At 34.0% G+C, this 24,741-nt stretch overlaps 1 protein-coding gene and 1 long non-coding RNA gene across 2 annotated transcripts in view; both read left to right on the plus strand.

The window, feature by feature from the left end:
* The window catches only part of LOC115212906 (RNA-binding protein Musashi homolog 2), a 217,096-nt gene that overhangs the window by 162,972 nt on the left and 29,383 nt on the right, over positions 1 to 24,741 (plus strand). The gene's annotated exons all lie outside the window — the stretch shown is intronic.
* On the plus strand, positions 3,851 to 8,868 carry LOC118764012. Its single transcript, XR_004999789.1, has 2 exons — positions 3,851 to 4,085; positions 7,992 to 8,868. It is a non-coding gene; the product is annotated as an uncharacterized LOC118764012 (long non-coding RNA).

A 24,741-nucleotide genomic window follows, 5' to 3' on the forward strand; every position in this document is an offset into this window, starting at 1 on the left:
TGGTGTTTAAAGCTCAGTTGATACAAGAAAAAGTTCATTTTTATCATCATCATAATTTCATTATTAGGATTTGTTTCGTTATCACCAAGGGTTGTAGAGTGTCACACTTGACTTACCAGGCAAAAAGCTAAACAGTACTGAGCTTTCTGTCTGTTTGTCCTTGAATTCAAAACCTTCTAGGTTTGACTTAATCTTTGATAATGTTAATAAAACAAAACCACTCATGTGAAGGAATTACTTTAATTATGTTTATGCAATTCCTTGCATATTTGTGATGTCTCTTGTAGATATGTAAAAAAACAAATTGTCATTGCCACCATCTCTACTTTTGAACACTAGACTACAAGTAGAGGCACAGGCATGGTTTTGTGATCAAAGTAGTTTGCCTTGCAACCACATGGTTCTGGAATCAATCTAACTGCACAGTACCTTGGACAACCATCTTCATATTGACCAATTATGAGTAGAATTTAGTTGACAGGAACTGCTTCAAGGCCTGTCATATAGTAATGTGTAGAGATAGACAAATGGTTGTATGCATATATTTTTTGCCAACAAAGATGGCAACATTCACAAGAAAAAAACTAAAACCCAATACTTTTTGAACAGTGTCCCCAGTGATATTTGTTCTGCAGCAAGTTGTTCAGTACTACTTGCCGTCATATTATACAGTGAACCTGTGATTGCCCCATTGGACACCTGTAACCAATGGCACTATTGTTCACAAATTGTGATATATTTATTAAAATAAGTAGTTAGTTTCATTCTTTTTGATTCTGGTGAGCTGTATCATTTTAAAGTTTCAGTACCAGTTATACGGTGTGGGATCAAAACAATCACCTGTATCTTCCCTGCATCCTTTTTTATTTATTTTATTTTATTTTATTGAACAACTTTGTACATCAGAAAGGAACCATCATTGATATAAAACATTTTAAAAGATTTCTAAGTTGAAATCTCACTAGGATCAATTTTGGTTTTCAGCCATCCAAAGCTGATATAAAAACTAGACCCCCACTTCATATATAATGGAGCAGACAGTATATATATATTCAGTTGTCTCCACTCCTCCCCTAACAAATTTATGACCTTGTGTGAGTGTGGAAACCTATCATCACCATCTTTATGCTTGAGCAGAAGACATGACAATGATGGTAACCAATGAAATACTTAATAGTGATGGTAACCTCCCAAGTTATTGGTCAAGCCATGTTTTGTTTGTTACAAACAATATCATTCATATTTCAATCACAGTCATCTTTCATTTTTATTACCGACAGATTTTTATTCTAAGTTTTCTAACTTCAGCATGTAACCCACATTTTAGAAATGGTTGTGAGGAGCTAATAGTTGTTGATGCTTAGCCCCAGGTCATCCCAGATAAAACAGACCTACAATCAAAGATCATGCCCATCCTGTTTCTTATACATCCAAGACTATAATGTTTAATATAACTTTTCTGTATTTAGGACAGTGGGTGTTTGACTTAGGAGGGTTATTTCCTGCTATTTCTGGCAGGGTGAGTGACTTTAGAAACTCCTTCAGCATCACACTTTTTTTCTGTTTTGTTGTCATTATTATTGTTATTGATGGAAATTGTCTGCAACATCGAAGTTGAGTAACTTTGTTAAGTTCTTTATTTATTGCAGATGTACTTATTGTAAATAGAAAGGGACTAGATTAGAGCATTGTGCAGGGTGGAAATGAGGTCCCTTATTTCAACATGGTTCAAATCGTATGAGGATAGATTTTAGTTTTATACCCTCAGAGGAGCAAGAAGTAGAAATGAAATGGCTAAATGGATGCAGTAGTGGATTGCTTACAGTTTGAGGGTTCAAATCTTTTGATGTAGAGTACTTTTTTTTGACAGTTTACTCAATGTTATTCCATTTTAGGGAGCATTCACTTTGTGATTGATCTGAGGGGGAAGTGAAACAAGGAATGTTGTGGGTGGTAGAACAGGTCTCTCAGCCACATAGAGAGGCTCCAACCCTCACTAGTCTCTGGTATTGTTTTCAGAGAAGCACTGAACTGAAACATGTGACCTCTGTGATGGAGTGGGTCTCAGAGAAGGAATGATGTTCTTACCCCTCCCCCCCACCGTCAAACATCATTTATTTTACATCTGTGGCAATTCAAGAATCCTTTTCTTGCAACATTAAAGATATTCTGAATTGTTTTGAGGATTTATTTTACCAAAATCCAAAATAATATCTAAAATATAACGAAAACTGTTGTGAAAAAAAAAAACAAAAAAAAAAAAACCCCCAGTTTTTTTCCCAAGCCCCTGATAAAACTACTGTTGCTGTGGGAGGTGAAGAGTTGAAGGTGAACCTGTTTTAAAGATAGTATTTAGCTGATAGTTTATTTGCTATGCTTTTTTTATTGACCAATGACTACTACTGTTATTACTACAAATACCATCGCAACTACACCACAAGTAGCAACTCTACTAAAAGTACCAATTATCATTGCCACTGTTTGTTTTTTTAATAATTTTGCTTTGCTATCTGACCAACAAAGTGTGTGTGCTATCAGTATTATGTGTGTGTGTGTGAATGTGCAGATTATATGGATATATAAAATGTATATGTATGAATATGTACTGACATTCACACACAGACCAATATGCACAACTTCCTCACGACTGAATTTCATTTATATATCAGAATCTGAACCCCTAAATAACAAACTCTGTGTGTATGTGTGTGCATGTAAAATGTTTAAATATTACAGCTTGTAAATGGAAGAGTAAGGTAGTACTCAATATATGCTGTGGGTGTATTCAAATATTTAAGATGGTTGATTGAATTTCACACTCTGCAATTTTTGAGATGAAATAGTCAGCAATCTCAGTATATAATGAGTGTGCATATATGAATGTGTCTGCGTGTTGTATATAGCCTTGTGTGTTGTATATAATTTCCAATCAAAAATTTACGATTTTGTTTCCTTTAATTATATGAAATTTTTGAAAACTAACAAATGAAACTTAGATAAAACAAAATAATAAAAGACGCAGGTTGCATTAACATAAAGATGCCACATATTCATGGCAGATCAGTAAAAAAAAATGTTAACAAACTGAAGAGAATTTAAATACAAGACATTTTGAAATAAAAATAAAAGTAATTTTATCATGACAGTATTCCTGCCATTCCTGCTTCCATTGCTTCTAGAAGGCACTGGGTGATTGAATCCATTTGTTGTTGGCGGAAACAGACTTCACAATATTTAGTCTTATCTCTTTGCTTTCTGTTTATGAACCAACCCATAGGGGTTGATTTTGCCTTTTGGGGCTGATAAAATAAGTACCACTCAAGGAACCATGTCAACTACTCCTAGCCTCAATTTTTATGGCTTTCTGCTGATGTTAAGGCTTTAAAAAAATATATATAAATGGTTGGGGCTGGGGATTGTGTATAGCAGAAGTAATTGAGCATTGAACAAAAGTTCCTGCAGCGTATGGATGTCCCTTTATGTTATGAGTTCAAATCTCAATGATTAATACATTATTTTTCTTGTTTTCCACTTGTGCAAAGTTTTTGGTTTTGAGTATGTTGTTGTTGTTATTGAGGCAGTAAACTGGCAGAATTGTTACTGCACCAGACAAAATGCTTAGTAGCATTTTTCTCAGCTTCACATTCTGAGTTCAAATTCCACTGAGGTTGATTTTGCTTTTCATCCTCTCGGGGCTGGTAGAATATATACCAATTGAGCACTGGAATCAATGTAATCACCTTACCCCCTCCCATCAAATTGTTGGCCTTGTGCTACAATATGAAGCCATTATTATTATTATTATTATTATTATTATTATTATTATTATTAAGATGGCAGTGGCTTGGCAGAACTATTGGAGCATCGAATAAAATGCTTTGCAGTATTTGTTTCTGTTCTTTAGTTTGTGTTCAAATCCTATCAAGAACAACTTTGCCCCTCAACTTTTTGGGATCAATAAAATAAATTACCATTCAGGCACATGGATTGATGATATCAACTAACGCCCGCCCCTCAACATTGCTCAGTTTGTACCTAAATAATAAGCCATTATTATCATTATTATTATTATTATTATTATTATTGTGGTTGCCAAGCTAAAATGTATTCATTCATTGCGTCACACTTCATAGAGTTAAAAAAACCTGCCACTAGATTATTGGTCACATATTGGGGCTAGTCATTTCATTCTATTATATATACATACATATATATATATATGTATATATATATATCCTCTTTACAGACCACTGCTATCAGATGATAGCTGTTTGTCTGCTGTACAATGGTTCACAACTAAACCTCTGTATTATCAAAATCCATCAGAAGTTGCTATATCTCTCTTTCCTTCAGCAGGACTCTTAATTCTACTCTCTTTGCAAAATAACCCATTACTGACTTCTGTGTTCTCAATTCATATTCTGCCAGGAATTAAATCCAATAATCTCTTCTAAGATCCAGTTTGCTTATCGTCCTCCTCAGAATCAACTTCACTTATCGCTTGTGGGAATCAACTTGGTTCTCTTCAAGAGGACAACTTTAGCTGGCAATTCTTCATGGGAACAGCTTGAGATGTTCTTTCTGGGGTCAAATCTTCTTTCTATATTTACTAAGAGCATTTCAACTAATCTCTCTGCATAAACTGAAATGCATGTTAACCTTCTGCTCCTTCATAAATTGACCATATTTAAAATCATCATCATCACTGGTGAACTGAAAAAACCATTAGCGTAGATGATTGTTTTGTGGTATTTCCCCCAACTTAGTTCTGAGTTCAAGTCCCGCAGAGGTCGGCTTTGTTTTTCATCCTTTTGTGATGGATAACATAAAGAACTAGACAAGTACTAGAATCAATGTAATCGACTTGCCCCTCCCCTCAAAATGTTAGCCTCATGCCAAAATTAGAAACATTGTTGTTGTTATTATTGTTATTGATAATGGCTGTTTGTGTTAGAATGTGTGGAGTATTGGATCAAAATGCTTTGCAGCATTTTTATCCACCTCTACATAACATTCTCTGATACCTTCCCAACGCATTCTCTTTTGGGATCAATACAATAAAGACCAGTCAAGTACTGGAGTTGATATCAGCTGGCTGTGCCTCTCTTCCTTAAATTTATGGTATTGTGTATACAGGAGGCATTGGATGGCGGCAGTACATATACTAAAATTAAAACTGGTAAAAGCACGAGAGAGCATTTTGTTAAATCTGCTTTTAAGTTTAGATTCTGCCATGGTTGGTTTAGCATTTTTTGTCTTTCTGTCATTGATGAAATATAACCGGTCGTCTATCGGGATCAATCATATGAAAAGCCAGTACCTCTGTCCTCCAAAATGAATAGCCTTGTTTCAATGTTAGAAATCATTCTATTATATAGTCGTGCTAAACCATTTTCAAAGATGTGTCTCTGTGTACATTTCAAACAGCTGGTTTGTTGGGTTTATTAAGTAATTTCTTACATGTCATTCAGCTGTTATAATGTATATATGTATTTATATAACTGTATGTACAATACATATTTATACATTTCAGTTTAAACATTGATATAGGGCTCAAAAAGGGAAGATAAAGCAACTAATATGATGCAGGCACAGTTGTGTGGTTAAGAAGTTTGCTTCCCAACCAAACGGTTTGGGGTTCAGTCTCACTGCTCAACACCTTGAACAAATGTTTTTCAATTATAGTTCCAAGTTGACCAAGTCCTTGGGAGCATATTTGGAAACAGCTCATCATGTGTGTGTGTGGGGTGGATGTGTCTGTATTTACTCTCTACCAAAGTCCCAAAATACAAGTGGTGTTTGTCATCACATCTCTTGTCAGCAAATCATTTGCTTACTGCACACTGTTGATGATGTGTAAAATGAGAAATCCCTCAACTCGAAAAATATACATGGGTTAGTTACAGGAAGGGCTATAGTCCAATGCCTCAGCAGCTTGTCTTTTTGTTTTTGTGCCCATACAATTTATATACACTGCATATATTCACTTTGATGATTCCCAGCTCAATAAAAATGTGTTTATGTTGTTTTTCTGTCCTATATTCAATGAATTGTGATTCATGTGTAACAATGTGTGTGTGCATGCACATAAACTGGACAGCATCTGCATGGTTTTTGCGTACCATGTAGTTAGATCAGACCCAGAAACATGTGGCTGCTGATGCACACAAACACACACACGAGATGTATTTTATCTGTGGATTTGTATTTTCCAACCACTGTCAGTAACTCTGTAAACTCTCTTGGGCACTTTCCATTTCTCTTCTGACCAAATCATGTGGAAAAAAAGGATTTGTATGTATGCATGTGTATGTATGTATATGTGTGCATGTAAATATGAGAGGCAGTTGATTTTTGCCTGTTCAGTATTTCTTCCAGTGTCAATAAGCACCAGTGATATATTGGCTGGAGTTTATTCAATCGACAATAGGCTGTGCTTTTACAAAACCTTGGCCCTTAGACTAAACAAAAGTAAATCTATGTTTATGCATATTAATGCACACACACATACACACTCTCACATGCCTGCATTTCTATATTTGTGTTTGTGTGTCTGTATATATATGTGTGTGTGTGTGTATGTATAAATGTATATATGTAAGCAATATGTAATGAGCAATAATTAGCAATATTTTGTTAACTTGTGATTTTAACTTAATCTATATTTAATTATCTTTTGTTTTACATATTTCATTTTTCTTTATTTTATGTTTGCTTGTTTATCTTATTTCCTTGGCTGCCTTATATATTTTGTATTATCTGGGCTTAGAATGAACTCCACAACTTCATACTTACACTTGCCTGCATTCCAAACAGATATGATCATTATTGTTATTATTATTATTAGTAGTAGTAGTAGTATAATAGTAGTACCAGTCAATTCAACCTACTGTATCCCCTGTCATCTCAAAATTGTTGGCCTTGTGCCTAAATTAGGTTTATATCATCATCATCATCATTACACAAGGCTGAGGGAAAACAGAATGTTACTGTATCAGACAAAATACCCAGCAGTATTTGGGTGGGGGTGTTTACTAAACCTAAAGCCTGCTGAGGGGGTCAGTTTTGCCTCTCATCCTTTTCTGAGCTCCATAAAATAAAGAACAAACTTGAGTACTAGGGTTGATATAATCTCTTGATATTTCAAGTCTGGAGCCTCTCAATCAGCTCTGTTGGTAGAGAAAAAAACTCTTGAAGTTGTGGTTTCAAGTTCAACATTAAATGGGGGGAGGGTGATTTTTGTTGGTTTTTTTTCTGTTTGATATGTATGTTTTGCTCTCATGGGCAATATCTTTGTTGATCCACCAGATAAAAATGCTTTATGATATGTCTTTACATCTTTCAACATTCTGAGTTCAAGTCCCAATAATGTTGACTTTGCCTTTCTTCCTAGGTGGACGGTTATTAAAATCTCCACCAGTCATATACTGGTGCTGATATAATCAACTGAAACCCCACCCGTACAAAGGAAAATTTTGTGCCTATGTAAGAAATTATCATCATCATCATTAGATCATAATGGAGGATGTTGATACAAGTTAATATCTCAGTAACCGATGTCCTTGGTTTCAATCTTCAGTTGGAGTCAGTTCACAACCACTCCTAATGCTTCTTGTAAAGGCTTGAATACTACAACATCTCATCTTGTTTTTATAATCATTCAGTGTGTGTGTGTGTTGTGTTTCAGATGATAAGTGTTGCTCTTAGTTACTCTAAGAAGTAAATCTAACCAGTAAAGGCCACAAATTTTGATGTTCAAATCCTGCCAGGGCCAACTTTGCCCTTTGTTCCTTTGGGAGTCAATAAAAGAAGTACCAGTAATACTCTGAGGAGTATTGATTCAATAAACTATTACTTGACGGTTTTCCATAGAAAGTACAGCAACCCTAGATTGTTAGTAAAGTTACATGTGCTGCAGTTACTTTGTTTTATTAATCAACTTGCATCTGCTGGTGTTAGTAACTATCGTCATCATCATTATTATTATTGAGACCAGTGGATTGTCAGAATTGTTCATTTTAGGAAAAGTGTACCTCATGGTATTTCTTCAACTTCTTTACATTCTGAGCCCAGTCTGGCAAAATTTCAGACTTTTTGCTTATGTTATAAACAGTTGTCATAGTAGCAGCCATAGTAGTATAATGTGGCAAATTAGCAGAACATAGAATACTTTGAGTATTTGCTGTGGCTCTCTGCACTATGGGTTCAAATCTCACTATGATCAGATCGATAATAATGTATTAATGGAAAACTGGTGCTCTCTTTCTCCCCCCCTTTCTCTCTCTCTCTCCTCTCTCTCTCTCTCCTCTCTCTCTCTCTCTCTCTCTCTTAAGGACACAGAACTGGCTGTGTCTTAGCTGAGAGTGGCACCACTCATAATTTCTTGTTTAGGCACCAAATGCCTGCCTTTTTCAAATTAAGTCTTTGATTAGGATTGGTAGAAGTATTTGTTGCCAATAGACCAAGCAACAAGCTTTAGACATTGTTGGCAGAATCATTAGGACATTGGACAAATGCCTTGCAGTAGTGAATTGGGGTCCATTATGTTTTGAGTTCAAAACCCACAGACTTTGCTTTTCCTCGTTTTGAGGATCAATACCAGGTGGATCTTTGGGTTGATAAAATAGACTAACCCCACCTCCCACACACACACATTTGTGGCCTTGTGCCTCTGTATGAAATTATTATTACTACTACAACTGTGTTGTGTGGTGGCAGAAACAGGAATATAAGACTAAGTGACTTTTTGTATTTGGTTCCGTCCTGCTAAATTGTAAGCTTAAATCTCGTCAGTGCTGATGTGTACCAGTCACATCTTTGGGTTCAATTATATTGGCTATGTATTTCATTAACTTGTGGCATTGTGTGAAAAAAAAATATCATTGCTATCATTATTAAGTTGGCTGGAAAAATTGTTAGAACATGAGGTCCCGTGTCTTGTGGTTCTGTTTTTTTAGTAGAGTGGTGGATAAATTGCCTTGCAATTTTTATCATACTTCTTTAACATTCTGAGTTCAAATCCTACCAACATCATTTTCTACCTTCATTTATCTGTGGTCATTAATAAGTATAAGCCAAATACTAGGCTTGCTATAATCAATTGCCCTCCACCCCACAGATTTCTGTCCTTTTGCTTGTTAGAAATTGTTATTTGCTATGGAGTAAAAATAGGGGTCAGGCATCCTTGTTAGATGCTTTGCTGTATCTTGCCCAAGGGTCGTCAATGAATCTAACTTTGAATTCTACTTTGGTTCATTTTGTCATTAGATATGCAAGACACTTGATACACATGCATTTATACATACCTGCATTTATGTATATAGAAGTGAATATATTGGAGGGTCTGCCAAGTCCCTTTAGCCCAGATCAATGAAGATAGACACCACACACATACAAATGTAAAAAAGAAAAAAAGGACAAATTGGCACTCTGTCGGTTACAGTGACATGGGTTTTGGTTGATCCAGTCAGTGGAACATCCTGCTTGTGAAATTAATGTGCAAGTGGCTGAGTACTCCACAGACACGCACTCTCAGTGTAGTTCTCAGGAAGATTCAGTGTGACAAAGAGTGTGACAAGGTTGACTCTTTGAATTACAGGTACCACTCATTTTTGCCAGCTGAGTGAAATGGAGCAAAGGGAAATAAAGTGTCTTACTCAAGAACGCAATGCACCAGCAGGATTCAAACTCACGTTACGACCATAGGCCAAATCCTGTAACCACAAAGCCTTCTGCTCTCATTACAGATGTATGCATTTACTCATTCACAACAACAATCAACATAGTTAAGTCTTCATTATTTTCTCAGAGCTAAGGTGGCGAGCTGGCAGAAACGTTAGCACACCAGGCGAAATGCTTAGCAGTATTTCGTCTGCTGTTACGTTCTGAGTTCAAATTCTGCTGAGGTCGACTTTGCCTTTCATCCTTTCGGGGTCGATTAAATAAGTACCAGTTATGCACTGGGGTCGATATAATCGACTTAATCCATGTGTCTGTCTTTGTTTAGCCCCTTGTGGGTAGTAAAGAAATAGGTATTTTACCCGTCTTTACGTTCTAAGTTCAAATTCCGCCAAGGTCGACTTTGCCTTTCATCCTTTTGGGGTTGATAAATTAAGTACCAGTTGCATACCGGGGTCGATCTAATCGACTGGCCTGCCCCTGCCCCCAATATTTCAGGCCTTGTGCCTAGTGTAGAAAAGATTATTTTCTCACATCTATGTTTTTCTGGTCATATACAAATTGTCAAGAGCCATTGTGGACTTTGACACATGTATCCAGTGAAAATGACCAACACATTTGTATGGGAAGAGGGATGTGGATATCTTGTCCTAACTTTTAGAATGTCTTCTAAAGTCAGCTTCTGTAATTAGCAGTTATGTAGACCCCCCCCCCTTTTTTTTTCTTTTTTTTTCTTTACTGGGATTAAGGTTTTGAAATGGAAATAATGGAAACCAATAATGAAGGTGTTGTTTATTTAAAACCCTTTAGGCAACCATATCCACTAATGCAGTTGAATAAAATTATCCATAAAGCTTGGTTACACACCACAACCTGCTGTAAGGACACTGAATAAGCCTGTAAAAATGGTGGTGTTTGGGGCAAGTCAGCATGGTCATGGCTGAAGTATCTTCTTTGATTGGTCCATTCACTCAGGGCCAATCTGTGGCTAAATAACAACAGTTGAAACTGTATGGTTTTATTGTTTTACTCCAATACAAAATGGGGAAATTGAAAGGGGAAAATAACCTTACTGGGTTTACATTATTGATTGGGTTCATATCTCACAGTAGCCAAATTTACATTCCAGTTAGGAAGAGGTGTGGGTTGTTTTTGTCAGCATTGTGCTCCAATTTATTTTTATTTATTATTATTATTGTTATTATTGAAACCAAACAAAATCACACATCATCATCATTTTTATCATCATCATCATTTGATTACTGGATTCAGGTTTTCTTTGCCAGAAAGACACCAGTGTATGCAGGTATGTTTGTGTGTGTGTGATATGATATAGTGACCTTAATTCATGGTTGGGCATATGTGATGATGAGAAGCTGGACAACTGAGGTGCAATCAACAACCCAAATATACTTTAAAAACAAAGAGGGCCTAGTTTTCATTTGAATTAATGTCAAAACTGTTTGCATTAAACGGCACACAAGCTGAGGATCATAGGTTCAGGGTACATGTTGAGTGAATGTGACTGGATTCAGCAAAGTCACTAACAGAACTATGCAGGTCACATGGATGATAAACATTGAAAGAGACTGGTGGGAAGATGAGTGTTAGCTGTTAGTGTAATATATCAATGGGAAGAGATACATTGAAGACAGACTGGCACCAGTTTATTGGATCTCAAATGCTAATATTGGAAGGAAATCTTGTAGTATAGAAATTTTAGAATAGACTTGGTGTGTGTGTATGGTTAAGACATTTTCTTCACAATCACATAGTTTTTAGGTTTGTTCCCTTTTGAGGGATGAATCTTCAATTCTACTCAAGCCTTGTGAGTGAAATTAAATTGATGGAAACTGTACAAAAGCCCAATTGATGGATTGTATATCTGTTTGTGGTTGATAGATTCAGTCCACACTTCCAGATTAACACCATCTTGTCTTTAACTGTATTTAGGAAAGCCTGCTCTGTTGTATCCATCTTAAGGAATTAGACTTAATGTCTCCAAGTTAAACACCACCACCAATACACTCATTAGGTGTATTTAGCAGAGTTTAATGTGTTGCAGGAATTCAGACCTAGTCTGAGAATACTAAGAGCTTCCCTTTTCTCATCAGTCTCAGAGATCCTACAGGAACGCCATATGTGCTGCAATCCTCTTTCTGACTATGTAAAAATTTTTGGATAAAATATATAAATTAATGTTGCATTGCACAGTTATTTGGTATCTCAGATCTGTACAACCAACCCACACTCCTTTGGATGAGATTTTCAATGGGTATTGAACAAATGATGATGATGATGATAGTTCCTTGTTAATTTTCATAAGAATGGTGATATATTTATCTGTGCTGTATTGAAAATTTCTTGAGCTCAAAGCCTTAATTTGTAAGCATGTGGGCAGAGCTAAGGATGATGAAGGAATTAATAATAATAATAATAATAATAATAATAATAATAATTTTTCCATAAAAGCATAGAGCCTCAGGATTAACATGATGGGGTTCAACTGTCTTCTACATGCCCTTATAAGTAGCAATACTTATAGACTAACCAAATGTAGCAGATTGAGGGAATAGTTGGTGTGTCAGACAAAATAGCTTTTGGTATATTCTTGGAGCTCTTTGTTTCTGGGTTCAAATCCCATCAAAGTTGACTTTGCCTTTCACCCTCTCAGGGTCAATAAAACAAGTTACATTCAAGCACTGGCTTTAGTCTAATAAGCTTTCCTTTATATCTGAGCCTAATGAGACAAAGTTAATGTCCAACTGCATTATAACTTCTACACTTACTAGAAGGTTGTGGAAGTTGTCAGTTCAAACCCAGCATGCAGAATCTGGATGATGGTGTTAATAAGGTGAAGTACCAGTATTAATTTTACTGTAAACAATTAAACTACATTATTACATCCACAAACACAACAGTTCAAACTAAAATCTAGCAATAGACACACAGCTTTTGAGATAGGTGCTTTATTATTATTATTATTATTATTATTATTATTATTATTATTATTTATTTTAAATTTTATTTATTTTAATATTTTTTATTTAATTTATTTTTATTTCTCTTTTTTTTTTTGGTCTGTTTAATTTCAATTTTTTTTTTCAGATTTTCAATTCATAAGTTGAGGACATTTGGTTGACTCTGATAACTTTTAAAGAAAAATATACACGCACTCATACAAATATATATATATATATACACACACAATGTGTGTGTGTGTATGTATGTGTGTGTATATTTATAGAAGAATCTATGTATATACACTTACATGTACATAGAAATGTACATATTTCAATATGAGTATATACATACATACAAACACACACACATACATATACACAAATGCACTCACACACACATACAAACACACAATATTTGGTGGACTTCCCAAAATGTGAAGATGTTGAATGCAGGATTAAATACTTTACAATTATTGTTATTATTATTATTATGATTATGATTATTATTATTATTATTATTATTATACCATTTCTTTACATTAACTACATCCATATATTATATGTACATATATATGATATATGTATGTTCGTATATGTGTGTTTGTATATAAACATATCCATGCATATACATGCATATATATATATATATATATATATATATGCTGTTTCTATGACGATCATTTTAAATCACATTTAAAATTAAAATAAAACATTTTAACTGAAAAATTGAAACATGAGAATTGCCATTCTAATTTTTCCAATCAACCCTCCTCCCTTTCACACCACAACACCACTGTTCACCCGCACCTGAACCAACATTATTTAATTGCTGTTTTTATTATTATTATTATTATTATTATATCTTCATCCCGCCTTTTTAATTAATCTTCCCCCACCCCCACTTCCACTCAAATGTATAAAGAAAAAAAAAAGGTGAGAATAAAGTAATAAACCAAAGAAAACCAATTCATGGTGGGGTGTGAAGGGGCTGCAGATTTATAGAACAAAATTATCCACATATTTAAATGACAAAAAATATTTTAAAAAATTGTATTGAAAAAAACTTAAAAATGATAAATAATTAAAACAAAATATTTGGACAATTTTCTTTTAATTTTGATTTATTATTGCTTATATATATATATATATACATATATATATATATATCAATATATCATGATGTTCATATTATTATACAATATATATTTAGATATATATATATATATACCATATATATCTATCATGATATATATATATATATATATATCATGATATATATATATACACATATATATACCATATATATCTATCATGTTATATATATATATATAATATACACACGTGACTTTAAAAATTTTTATAACAAAAATTTTTTTCTGTTGTTGTTTTTTTGTTGTTTTTTCTTGTGTATGAGTGTGTATGCATGCAATATGTGTCTGCATGTGTGCGTGCATATGTGTGAAGCATGTGTGCGGTTTTAAAAATTATATAAATAAAAATAATTAAACCAAACAATGACGCAATCTTTTTTCAAAAGAAAGAAAAAAAAAAGACAAAAACATTTTTCCTTTTTTTTTTTTGGGTATTTAAAAATAAATGTGAAGAAAAGGAACAATAAACTGGACCCCTTCATTAAATGAAGGGTATACAGAGCCAAATTAATTGTTTCTCAATCCCTGCCCCACCAAAAAAAAAAATAATAATTACTCCCACAAAATCTTGTTATTTTTTTTTTATACGCCCCCCCCACATCCACACAACCACATTATTCTAAATGGTTGAAGTTAAGTGTTATATAATGTTTGACTGTAAGTGTGTGTATAAATTTGATCTTTTTTTGCTAAAACACGGTGCCAACAATATCGGTAAAGCAATATGACTTTGATTTTTAAAATTTTAAAATAATTAAAAGATAAAAACACAAAAACACTATGTATATGTGTGTGTATGTGTGTGTGCGTGCGCGTATGTGTGTGTGTGTGTATACACACACATGTACATATATATATATATCTAAAGTAAATCTATCACAAGTATGTATATGTGTACATGTATATATGTACATAAGTTTGTGTTTGCATATACATATATAATTTATCACATGTGGATGTGTGGATGTGTGCATATATAACATCAAGTGTGAATAAGTGTTTACATATTCATATATAGTTTATAATTATGTGTGGCATATTAAAATTATACATGTGCATACTTACACATGCATGCTTATATATATATATATATATATATATATATATATATACATACTTCAGTGTACAACGTGGGTAGAATACCCAAAACATGTAAACATTATTTATCAGTTTGAAGGTGACAGTTCATGGCACCAATACTCCAGTTTCACATTTGTGTATCTTTGTTGTACATAAGTGAGGAACTCAGGTGGCAATGGAATGGTTTATCAGCTGTGACTTCACATTATATATATATATAATATATATATATATATTTCATACAAGCATTCAAGCATGATATATACATACATTAATTCATATTGAAGTTTTAACATCTTACACAGTTTAAATATACATACTCATGTTAGCAAAATGTATGTATGTGTATACACACTGAAGTATGCATATTTATCTGCTTGTGTGTGTGTGTGAGTATATGCACATATTTTACATGGGTCTTTTACACTCAGTTATACATTGTTTACTATATAATTGTGTGTAATGTTTTCTCTCCAAGTGAGCCTTAATTGTTATACTATATAATAATCATTTGGTAAGATACTCTAATAAAAAAAAATAACCTACACATGCTCACATACAGATATAAGCATACACACACTTTTACATGCTGTCATACACATTCACATATACACTATTACACACATTCACTCATACCACTACCACCTCCTCTTCACTCTCATAAAAACTGATTATACTCCTCTGGATACAAGTAGCATCACTAGGCAACAAAGTGACATCATATTAGTACATACTCATATACACACACACACACACACACACACACACACACACACACACACACACACTCATTATATTTGAATTTATGAACAGGAGAAAACGCAGTCAATGCTTATGGTAGTTTATGCATTTATTTGAAGCTCAGATTTCTCTCAGCTTTGAAAATATATCTGCTCTCTCTCTTTCTCTCTCACACACACACACACACACACACACTAATATTTTCAGTCAGCCAAAATCAAACTGGCTGAAATTACAAGTTTGAACAAACACTACCATTTGTATCTTCAGTCAGTTATTTTGTACTGTACTTTCAGTATTGAATACTTTTTCTCTTGCTCATTATTATTATTAGCATACATATGTGTGTGTGTGTGTGTGTGTATTCTTACATATATGCAACCATATTTGTCCATATAAGTGCAAAATAAAAAAAAAAGCAAAACAAGTTGACAAAAAAAAATGTCCATATTTGGAGAGGACTTGTCTGGTGTCACTTCCTGTTGTCCAGCCCGATACCTGTGTGGAGATTTGTCAGTGTGAGTGGGATGAAGCAGTGTGTTGTCACTTCCATCAGATTGCCTCAAATTTGGTGATAGATCTGTTTTTTTTTGTTGTTGTTTTTTTTCCTGCAATTTACAATGTTTTTTTGTTCCATTCTCTCTCTATCCCCTCTCTTTTGTCCCTCTCTCTCTGTCTCTATCCCCCTCTCTATCTCTCAATTGGCCTTGTGATGAACTGAACTTTAAAAAATATAAATGAAATATTAAAAAAAATTCTAAAAAGTGGAAAAAAATATGAAAAAAATTGAAAAAATATATAAATTCTTTTATTGGAATAAAGATTTCAAGTATTGGAAAAAAATATATTGAAGACTTGGGTGTTTATTTTTTTTCATTTTTAAAAAAAGAATTTATCTCTGTGTGTATGTGAGTGTGAGAGAACACATCAATCACTGCCTGTTTGCTTTCTGCCATTGGTTTTTGTCAGTTTTGTTTAGATAATATTCACCAGAGTCCTTGCTTTCAGAATTGTTTCTTTCGTCAACAGTATCAACCCTCTCAGTAGCTCTTCTGTTCCACTTGTTATCCCCCTTTTAGTTTTAAATTTCAGTTTGTTTAGATGTTTACAAAATTATTAAAACATAATTTTTACTGGGTACAGTTTTATCATTTGGAGTGGAGGCAAAGTTACAGGCCACTGTTAAGTACTACAGCTATGCAGTCAACTGGTAAAATAATCAAATAAGACATTGGATAGCAAACATTTTTCAGTATTTATATCTTTGTCACATTATATATGATCATTATCATCAGGTGTAGTATTCCAGGATAGGTACTGGATTTGAACTTTTTTCCTTGCACTATCAAGTTGACCTATGAGCTTTGGTAACTTTCTTGACCTGTGCTGTATACTTTTCATAGAATATTGGAAGTAAATTCTCATTGCCTTTCCTACAACTGTTTTTATTATTATTTTTTTTTTATACAAGATGGCCATCTTGTTAACTGTAGCCAGTTTTGAAAGGCACAGAAGGAGAATCGATACTAGTATTTGACTGTTGTCTTATTATCCCCTGTAAAGATGAAAAGCTAAGTTGATCTCAGCAAAATTTGAATAACATTGGCATAACTACTAAACAGACACTTTTTGAACTCAGAACACAATCACAAATATTGTGCTACTCTACCAAATCTTGTCTTTGACTTGCTAGTGTCATAACATTATTTGTAGCTTTACATAAGAGATGCTATGCCATCAACTCCAGTCAGCTGAGCTGCATGATAAATACCTCTGTTTTTTAAGTAAGACTCTCTTCTCATTACTTGACCCTTAACAACAGCAGTCTCCATTCGATACATCTCACTTGAATAAAAATTAAAACATTGAACTTATGTGATGGCATAAGACATACAGACATATTAGATACACCATAATTTCAGTATCAATATTCAAGAAAAAATAGTTTTTCATGCATTAAAATTAACGGGTGACCCAATTTCTTATAGAGGTTTTGGGGTAATTTTTTTTTCTTTCTTTTTTGTTTTGAAAAAAGTTTTATAAGCCATCAAATACATTGTGGGTATGTATATATATTAACACAATAAAAATGGTAATTAAAATATTTCAACAAAACTGTAGGAGGAAATGCATTAATTTACAGATCTAATGTTTTCACAATTTTTTCCCCAATGTTTCAGTGGGAGATAACCCCGCAACTTCACACACAAACTCAGTTTTCTTCTCTCTCTCTCTCTCTCTCTCTCTCTCTCTCTCTCTCTCTCTCTCTCTTCTCTCTCTCTCTCTCTCTCTCTCTCTCTCTCTACTCTCTCTCTCTCTCTCTCTCTCCTCTCTCTCTCTCTCTCTCTCTCTCTCGGATTGTAAAGAGTGTCAAATTAGATGCCTAGCAATATTTAAGTCATATCCTTTGACTTCCTGGTTGCAACTTGTTAAGATGAACTTCATACCTTTGTTTGAGTGGCTAAAATAAGTACCAGTAATATGCTGGTTGAGTTAACTGAAACTACAGCTCACCCTTCTAAATGTGTATCATTGCAGTAAAGTTAAAAATCATTCTCATTATGGGACGGCAAACTAAAAGCTAATCAGCATTTCATCTGGCTTTTTGCATACTGAGTTCAAATCCTGCTGAGATCTACTTTGGCCTTCATCCTTTTGGGGTCTATGAAGTAAAAGTACCAGTCAAGTACTACTGGTCAATGTAATTAACTTGCTCTCTTCCCCTAAACTTGATGGCTTTGTGCTAAAAAATTTGAAATTATTATTTTCAAAGCGTAGGGGTTTTCAGAATTGGTAGGGTGGTAAACAGAATACCTTGTGGTCTTTAGTTTTTGTTCTGTTTGTTATTCAGAGTTCAAATCCTATCAACATCACTTTTACCTTTTAGTCTTCATGGGTTAATGAAAATAAGTACCAGTTAATTACAGCCAAGTGTGAGCAGCTCTCTCATGTGTGACCATGAGCCTCTGTTAGAAGTCAGTTGACAGAACCTGTAGTGGTTTGTCATGGTTAGTTTCATTCCTCTCTTTTTTGAGAGCAAATAGTTGTTCAAATGGGCTTCTATTTGTGACCCTGCAGACAATGTTAGGAATAGTTATTCAGTCAAGTGTGGAGATCAATGATATAATAATCTATCTTTCCCTCCTGTCAAGTCCTTGTACCTAATCTAGAAGGTATTATTTATTATATGAAGATAAAGCTGATTTTGAGTTAATTAAATCCAGTGAAGGTCAATGTTACTCTTCATTGTAGGGAAAATATTATCAGTAAAAGTCAAATACAGAAATTCATCTTCTGACATTTCTGATGCAAACTCACCTGAAATCACCTGGTTTTGTGATATAAAAGGGTTTTTTTTAAGCGTCCACCTTAAATTTTTGGTAGAAATTTTAGTTATGTTCCAAACAACAGATTACTCATAAACAATTATTTTGCTAATTTCTTCCAAATTCTTGATTGCTTTCAAAATTAATTGAAACACAAGTGTATTTTCTAAGAAATGCAATCACAAAATTTTTATTCTCTTTTGTCTCCATATTTCTGTTTAAAAACACTGCCCTTGTTTCAATTAATTTTGAAGATAACGAAGAATTTAGTTAAGTAACTTTGTTATTAAGCTGATGCTCAGAATATAAATGAATATGACATTTTGTTTTGAAGTTTTTAGATCACCTCAGAAAAAGGAAATTTTTACCATAGAAGCAAAAGAAAGTCTTAGGCAGATTAATATCAAACAAGCTAATGAACACCTAACACCCAAATCTGAGGCCTTTTGCCTGTGTTAGAAAAAGTTGAGATTTGAAGAACCATAAGACTTACACAAAATGCCTTGGGGTATTTAGCTACAACTTTTTATGTTCTAAATTCAAATCCTGCTTAGGTTGGTTTCACTTTTCACCCTTCCCCCTGGATCAATAAAATAAGAACCAGTTTTGACTTAGATATAATTTACTGTTTCTCTTCCCCAAAAGCTTTGAGGCCTTCTACTTTAGTTAGAAATCATTATTCTTATTAGTTATTATAGAGAATAATAAATGTTTCACATTTAAATTATTAAATTACAGTTTATTTATATTTTTAAACTTTTTGCCTCTAATAATAATTCATATTGCTTTCATAATTTTTCAATTGCAAGAATTTAAAATTCCGAGTACATTTTGGTTAATTTTCAAGATATATGTGTGAAGAATGAAATTAATTTAATGATTAAGAAAAGAAATTATCAAAATGGAATTTTAACCCCATTTTCTACAAATGTTTGAACTGGCTTTGCATGTAACATTATTATTATTATATTTATTATTATATTTTTCTTGTTACATTCTGCACCCACCTGCCTATTTTCTTCCTTGCTTGGTTCTAGTCAAACTGTCTGTTAGTATTTACTGTAGTTGCAATTATTGTTGTTGTAGTATTTGATAGTAGATTAGATTTTTCTTTTTGTTTTTTTTTCTTTTGCTTTTACATATGTGCTTTGTTGTTGTATTTTTTCCTTCTGGGATTTTTTAAATAATTTTTTTAATTTTGACTTTATTTCTATTTTTGAAACATTTTGACTTCCATGAGGCATCTGTTATTATTATTTATCATCATTATTATTATTATTATTATTATTATTATTATTATTGTTCAGATGTATATTTGAAAGACAGGCATGTCTGTTTCACACTTATTGTAGGATGCATTTTAAATTTAATTTGTTCTTTCCTAAATATTGTTTTTACTACATTTCTGAGTATATATGTGTGTATATGTTGTGTGTGTGTGTATATATATATATATATATATATATATATATATATGTATATATATATGAATATGTTTATTTGTCAAGTATGCATGTGTGTACAAATATTGGTGTCCCCATATGACCATGATTGAATAGCTGAAACCACTTAGATGGTGTATATTTGTATAAGTGCATATATTGTGTGTGTGTGTGTTTATTCATGTATACATATGTCCATGTCATCATTTTACATAAGCTTTTTTTCCATCCCTGTAGAAGTCAACATGATTTGCACACTTAAACAGAGAAAAACTAGCTAACTTTTAGTTTCATATGCCTTGGTGTAGAGGTTGAGCTATGCAAAGACAACTACAAAATACCCCCACCATCAATTGTTTTTCTTAATTACTCCCTTCCAAAACCTGCAGCCACTGATGTGATTGATGCTCATTGTCTCACACATACATTTCCTATTGCTATGCAATTTATGACTGAAGGTCCATCGCAACACCACCCACTTAATAGTTTTTACTGGGTATATTTTGTCATGCCACCCGCATGAGAAGTTGTGCCATTCGAAGAGAAGAGAGTCCACTCACTCCTATATCAGTTTTTGTTTAACCCTTTTGTATTTAAACAGACCACATCAGGCACAAATAGTCTTCTATTTGTGTAATGTTCAGACTGGTCAGATTCAGCCTCTCATATCTGCTTTACAATGCCATTCTAAAAAATACAGGAGTGGCTGTGTGGTAAGAAGCTTGCTTACCAACCACAAGGTTCTGAGTTCAGTCCCACTGCCTTGCACCTTGGGAAAGTATCTTCTACTATAGCCTTGGGCCAAAGCCTTGTGAGGGGATTTGGTGGGCGGAAACTGCAAGAAGCCCATCATGTATATATGTATGTATATATTTGTGTGTCTGTGTTTGTCACACCCCCCCACCATCACTTGACAACTGATGTCGGTGTGTTTAAGTCTCCATAACTTAGCAGTTCGGCAAAAAGTGACCAATAGAATAAGTACTAGGCTTACAAAGAATAAGATCTGGGGTCGATTTGTTCAACTAAGGGCAGTGCTCCAACATGGCCACAGTCAAATGACTGAAACAAGTAAAAGAAAAAAATAAAAGAACTCAGAGCATTGAAAACAGTGTTTCTGAATGGTGGTGATGTGATGCAGTGTAGATTATGTTGTTGGGAGCTAGGCAGGGATTTATAAAAGTATTCTGATGGTTGTACTTTAAGGTTGTCTACATGATCTGATATGGTTAGGTATTAAGACTGCAGCAAGGAAGAGGCTTGCAAAAGTATCTTGAGTGGCTGTTTCCATAGTAGAATGTAGAAATGTATAGTAAGAAGCTCTCAAATTAGTAAGGAGTCTGTCACATCCAATGCTGGTTACAAGTTATCCAATCCTGAAATGCTGTTGTCTTTAAATACTGCACATATTTATAAAAGATAAAGCAAGGAAAAGATACGAAAGTAGTTGGGGATAGAGAAGAGATAGATAGCATAATAATCTTGTGAGATTTGGGGTGAGAGGTCAGATGTGTGCATGTTGATTTCATACAGTCCAAGTATATGTGTATCTCATGTATACCTAGCCATTTCTGGCATCCTACAAGTTTATGTACCTTGATTCTTATGAATCTTTATAACAAAATTACATCTCTGTATATGTATACCTGTGTGTGTATATATATATATATATATATATATATATATATGTATATAAGTGCGTATAGATATATAAAATATGTATGTGTGCTTATATTCAAATATAAGTGCATGTATAAACCAGCAAAAGATCGCAACTGATCATAAAAGCAGCAAATAAATAGAGGAGGGTTTTGGTTGTCTGCTTATGTAGTTGAACAATGATGATGATGATGACATGTATGTATATACATTTATAAGTACGTGTGTGTGTATGTATATGCCTTTATATGTGCATTATATATATATATATGTACGTATATATATATATATCCCATAGAGGGTTGCATTTACAACCCCTATCTCAATTTGTATATATATATATATATATATACGTATATATAATATACATGTACTATTTATGTGCATTTCAGTTAAATTTCTTTTCCATATCCCTCTCCTTTCTGCTCCAAATATTTTTGTTTTGTATTTTCTGTGTTACTCCACACACAGATCTTCCATTTACACACCATTATAGTTTAGGCACTTAGAAATTTTTTTGCTTTTTTTGTTGTTTTTTTTTCCCCGTTTTGTGTGTATGTATATGTGTATTTGTGTCTGCCCACTTCTCTTTCTGTCTCTGTGTGTGTTTGTATAGAATCTTACATTCTGCTGTGAAATATCTAATTTTGAATTTAAGAGATGCCATAACTTAATATTTTCTAACCATGAACCCCTATTCATTGATTGTCTCAAATATATATATATATATATCAGATGTTTAAAATTGGTTTTTCCATTTAGATTCCAATTATGGTCCCTGTTATTTTTATTGTCATTGCTTTCAATAAATTCATTGGTTATAAAGTCAATGAAAGAGCTTGTGATACTCGACTTGCTAGAAATAGCTGTCATAGAAAAAATATCAACATGTTATATAATGTTGTATAATGCATTCCTTGATATACAAAAAGGCAGTGAGGGTGGGGAACAGAGTGGTTGTAGTTTATGTGTGTTTTATCAAAGATCTGCCTGATGAAAGTTGACTTGTGGCCTCAAAACTACTAAACAGACACTTTTTGTGTTGTGACCCCCTTCGGTCAGGAATGACCATGAGATTGCACCTAGAAAGTTACCCTCCGAGGCACAAGTCAGGGCAAGGTTGTTTATGGAAGACCAGCAGTCGCCCATGCATACCAACCTCCCCTCTCCACACCACCGATGTTATCCAAGGGAGAGGTAAAGGCCAATACAGCATGGCACCAGTGACGTTGCAGCTCATTTATTAATGTGCAAGTGGCTGAGCATTTCGCAGACATGTGCACCCTTAACATAGTTCTTGGGGAGATTCAGTGTGACAAGGCTGGCCCTTTGAAATATAGGTACAACAGAAACAGGAAGAAAGAGTAAGAGAAAGTTGTGGTGAAAGAGTACAGCAGGGTTCACCCCCCCCCCCCCCCTGCCGGAGCCTCGTGGAGCTTTAGGTGTTTTTGCTCAATAAACACTCACAATGCCCGGTCTGGGAATCGAAACCATGACCCTACAACTGCGAATCCGCTGCCCTAACCACTGGGCCATTACGCCACTGCTGACACTATTTACCACTGAAACTCACATTAGTAAAATATTCCTGTTGTGTTTTTAATCCTTTGATGGTACACTAACTTGTAATGTACCAGTTCGGTTCCGATGTTGATTGGGGTTTCTCAAAGCAAAGACAACATCTGCTGACTTAACTAATTTCCATGGTGGTTCTTCCGTATTAAAGTATAGATGAGACTAAAAGGCCAGGAACTGCAGCGTTCTTGTGAGGAGTGGTGGTCCCCAGATGTTATTAGCTTTGGAAGACATAATAGGTGGAGAAGTGCCACACACTTCCTATAAATAACAGAATACGTAATCTGTAGATCATCTTGCCAAAATTTTCCTTCTGCGTTATAATTGTTACACGTATTTTATGTTGTCATTGCTAGCTACATGTATGAACTGTGGGTATTTTTTCCATTTAGATACAGACCACCTATGATCTCTATATACTGATCAATCATTTTTGATTGATCATTATACCTTTGATCAGTAAATTTTTCTTTGTTCAAGAATGAGAACACTTGGCTAGTTTCCTAATTTTCTACTGCTGAATATTTGCTTTATCTTTCTAGTTATTAGTAATGTAAGTGTATTAGTTGTTCTTCACAGCAGAAATAGTGTGTATATTGATGTATATATACATGGTGCCTGGTGCAGCCTTCTGGGTTGCCAGTCCTCAGTCAAACCATCCATCCCCATGCCAGCATGGAAAGCAGACGTTAAACCATGATGATGATGTGTGCATGTTTATATACGTGTCCTTGTTTGTAGAAACGGGTAGAGAAAAACAAGTGTTCTGTTGAGTGACAATGATACGTTGGAGACATGAGTTTGGAAGAGAAGTTGATATACTGGGTAGAGGACTGATGCTTCATCTGAGGGAGAGAATATCATTTCTTGAACTGATCATATAGAAATGTGTGCGTGTTTGTGTGTGTCTATGTAGGTTTCTGTACATATATGTGCATGCACAACTATAGAGATGTGTGTGTATATGTACACAGTACCTTACAACCAGTGACATAATCTGGTGTTTATGTCATTGAAATTATCCTCTTGGGACCCTTTTGTATATACTGTGTACCATTTATTCCACAAAAATCTGTTGTTCAACAGTTAGCACCTGACACTGAAGCCATTTGTCTCTCTCTCATGC

This window comes from Octopus sinensis, linkage group LG6, assembly GCF_006345805.1.
Source record: "Octopus sinensis linkage group LG6, ASM634580v1, whole genome shotgun sequence".
Lineage (NCBI taxonomy): Eukaryota > Metazoa > Mollusca > Cephalopoda > Octopoda > Octopodidae > Octopus > Octopus sinensis.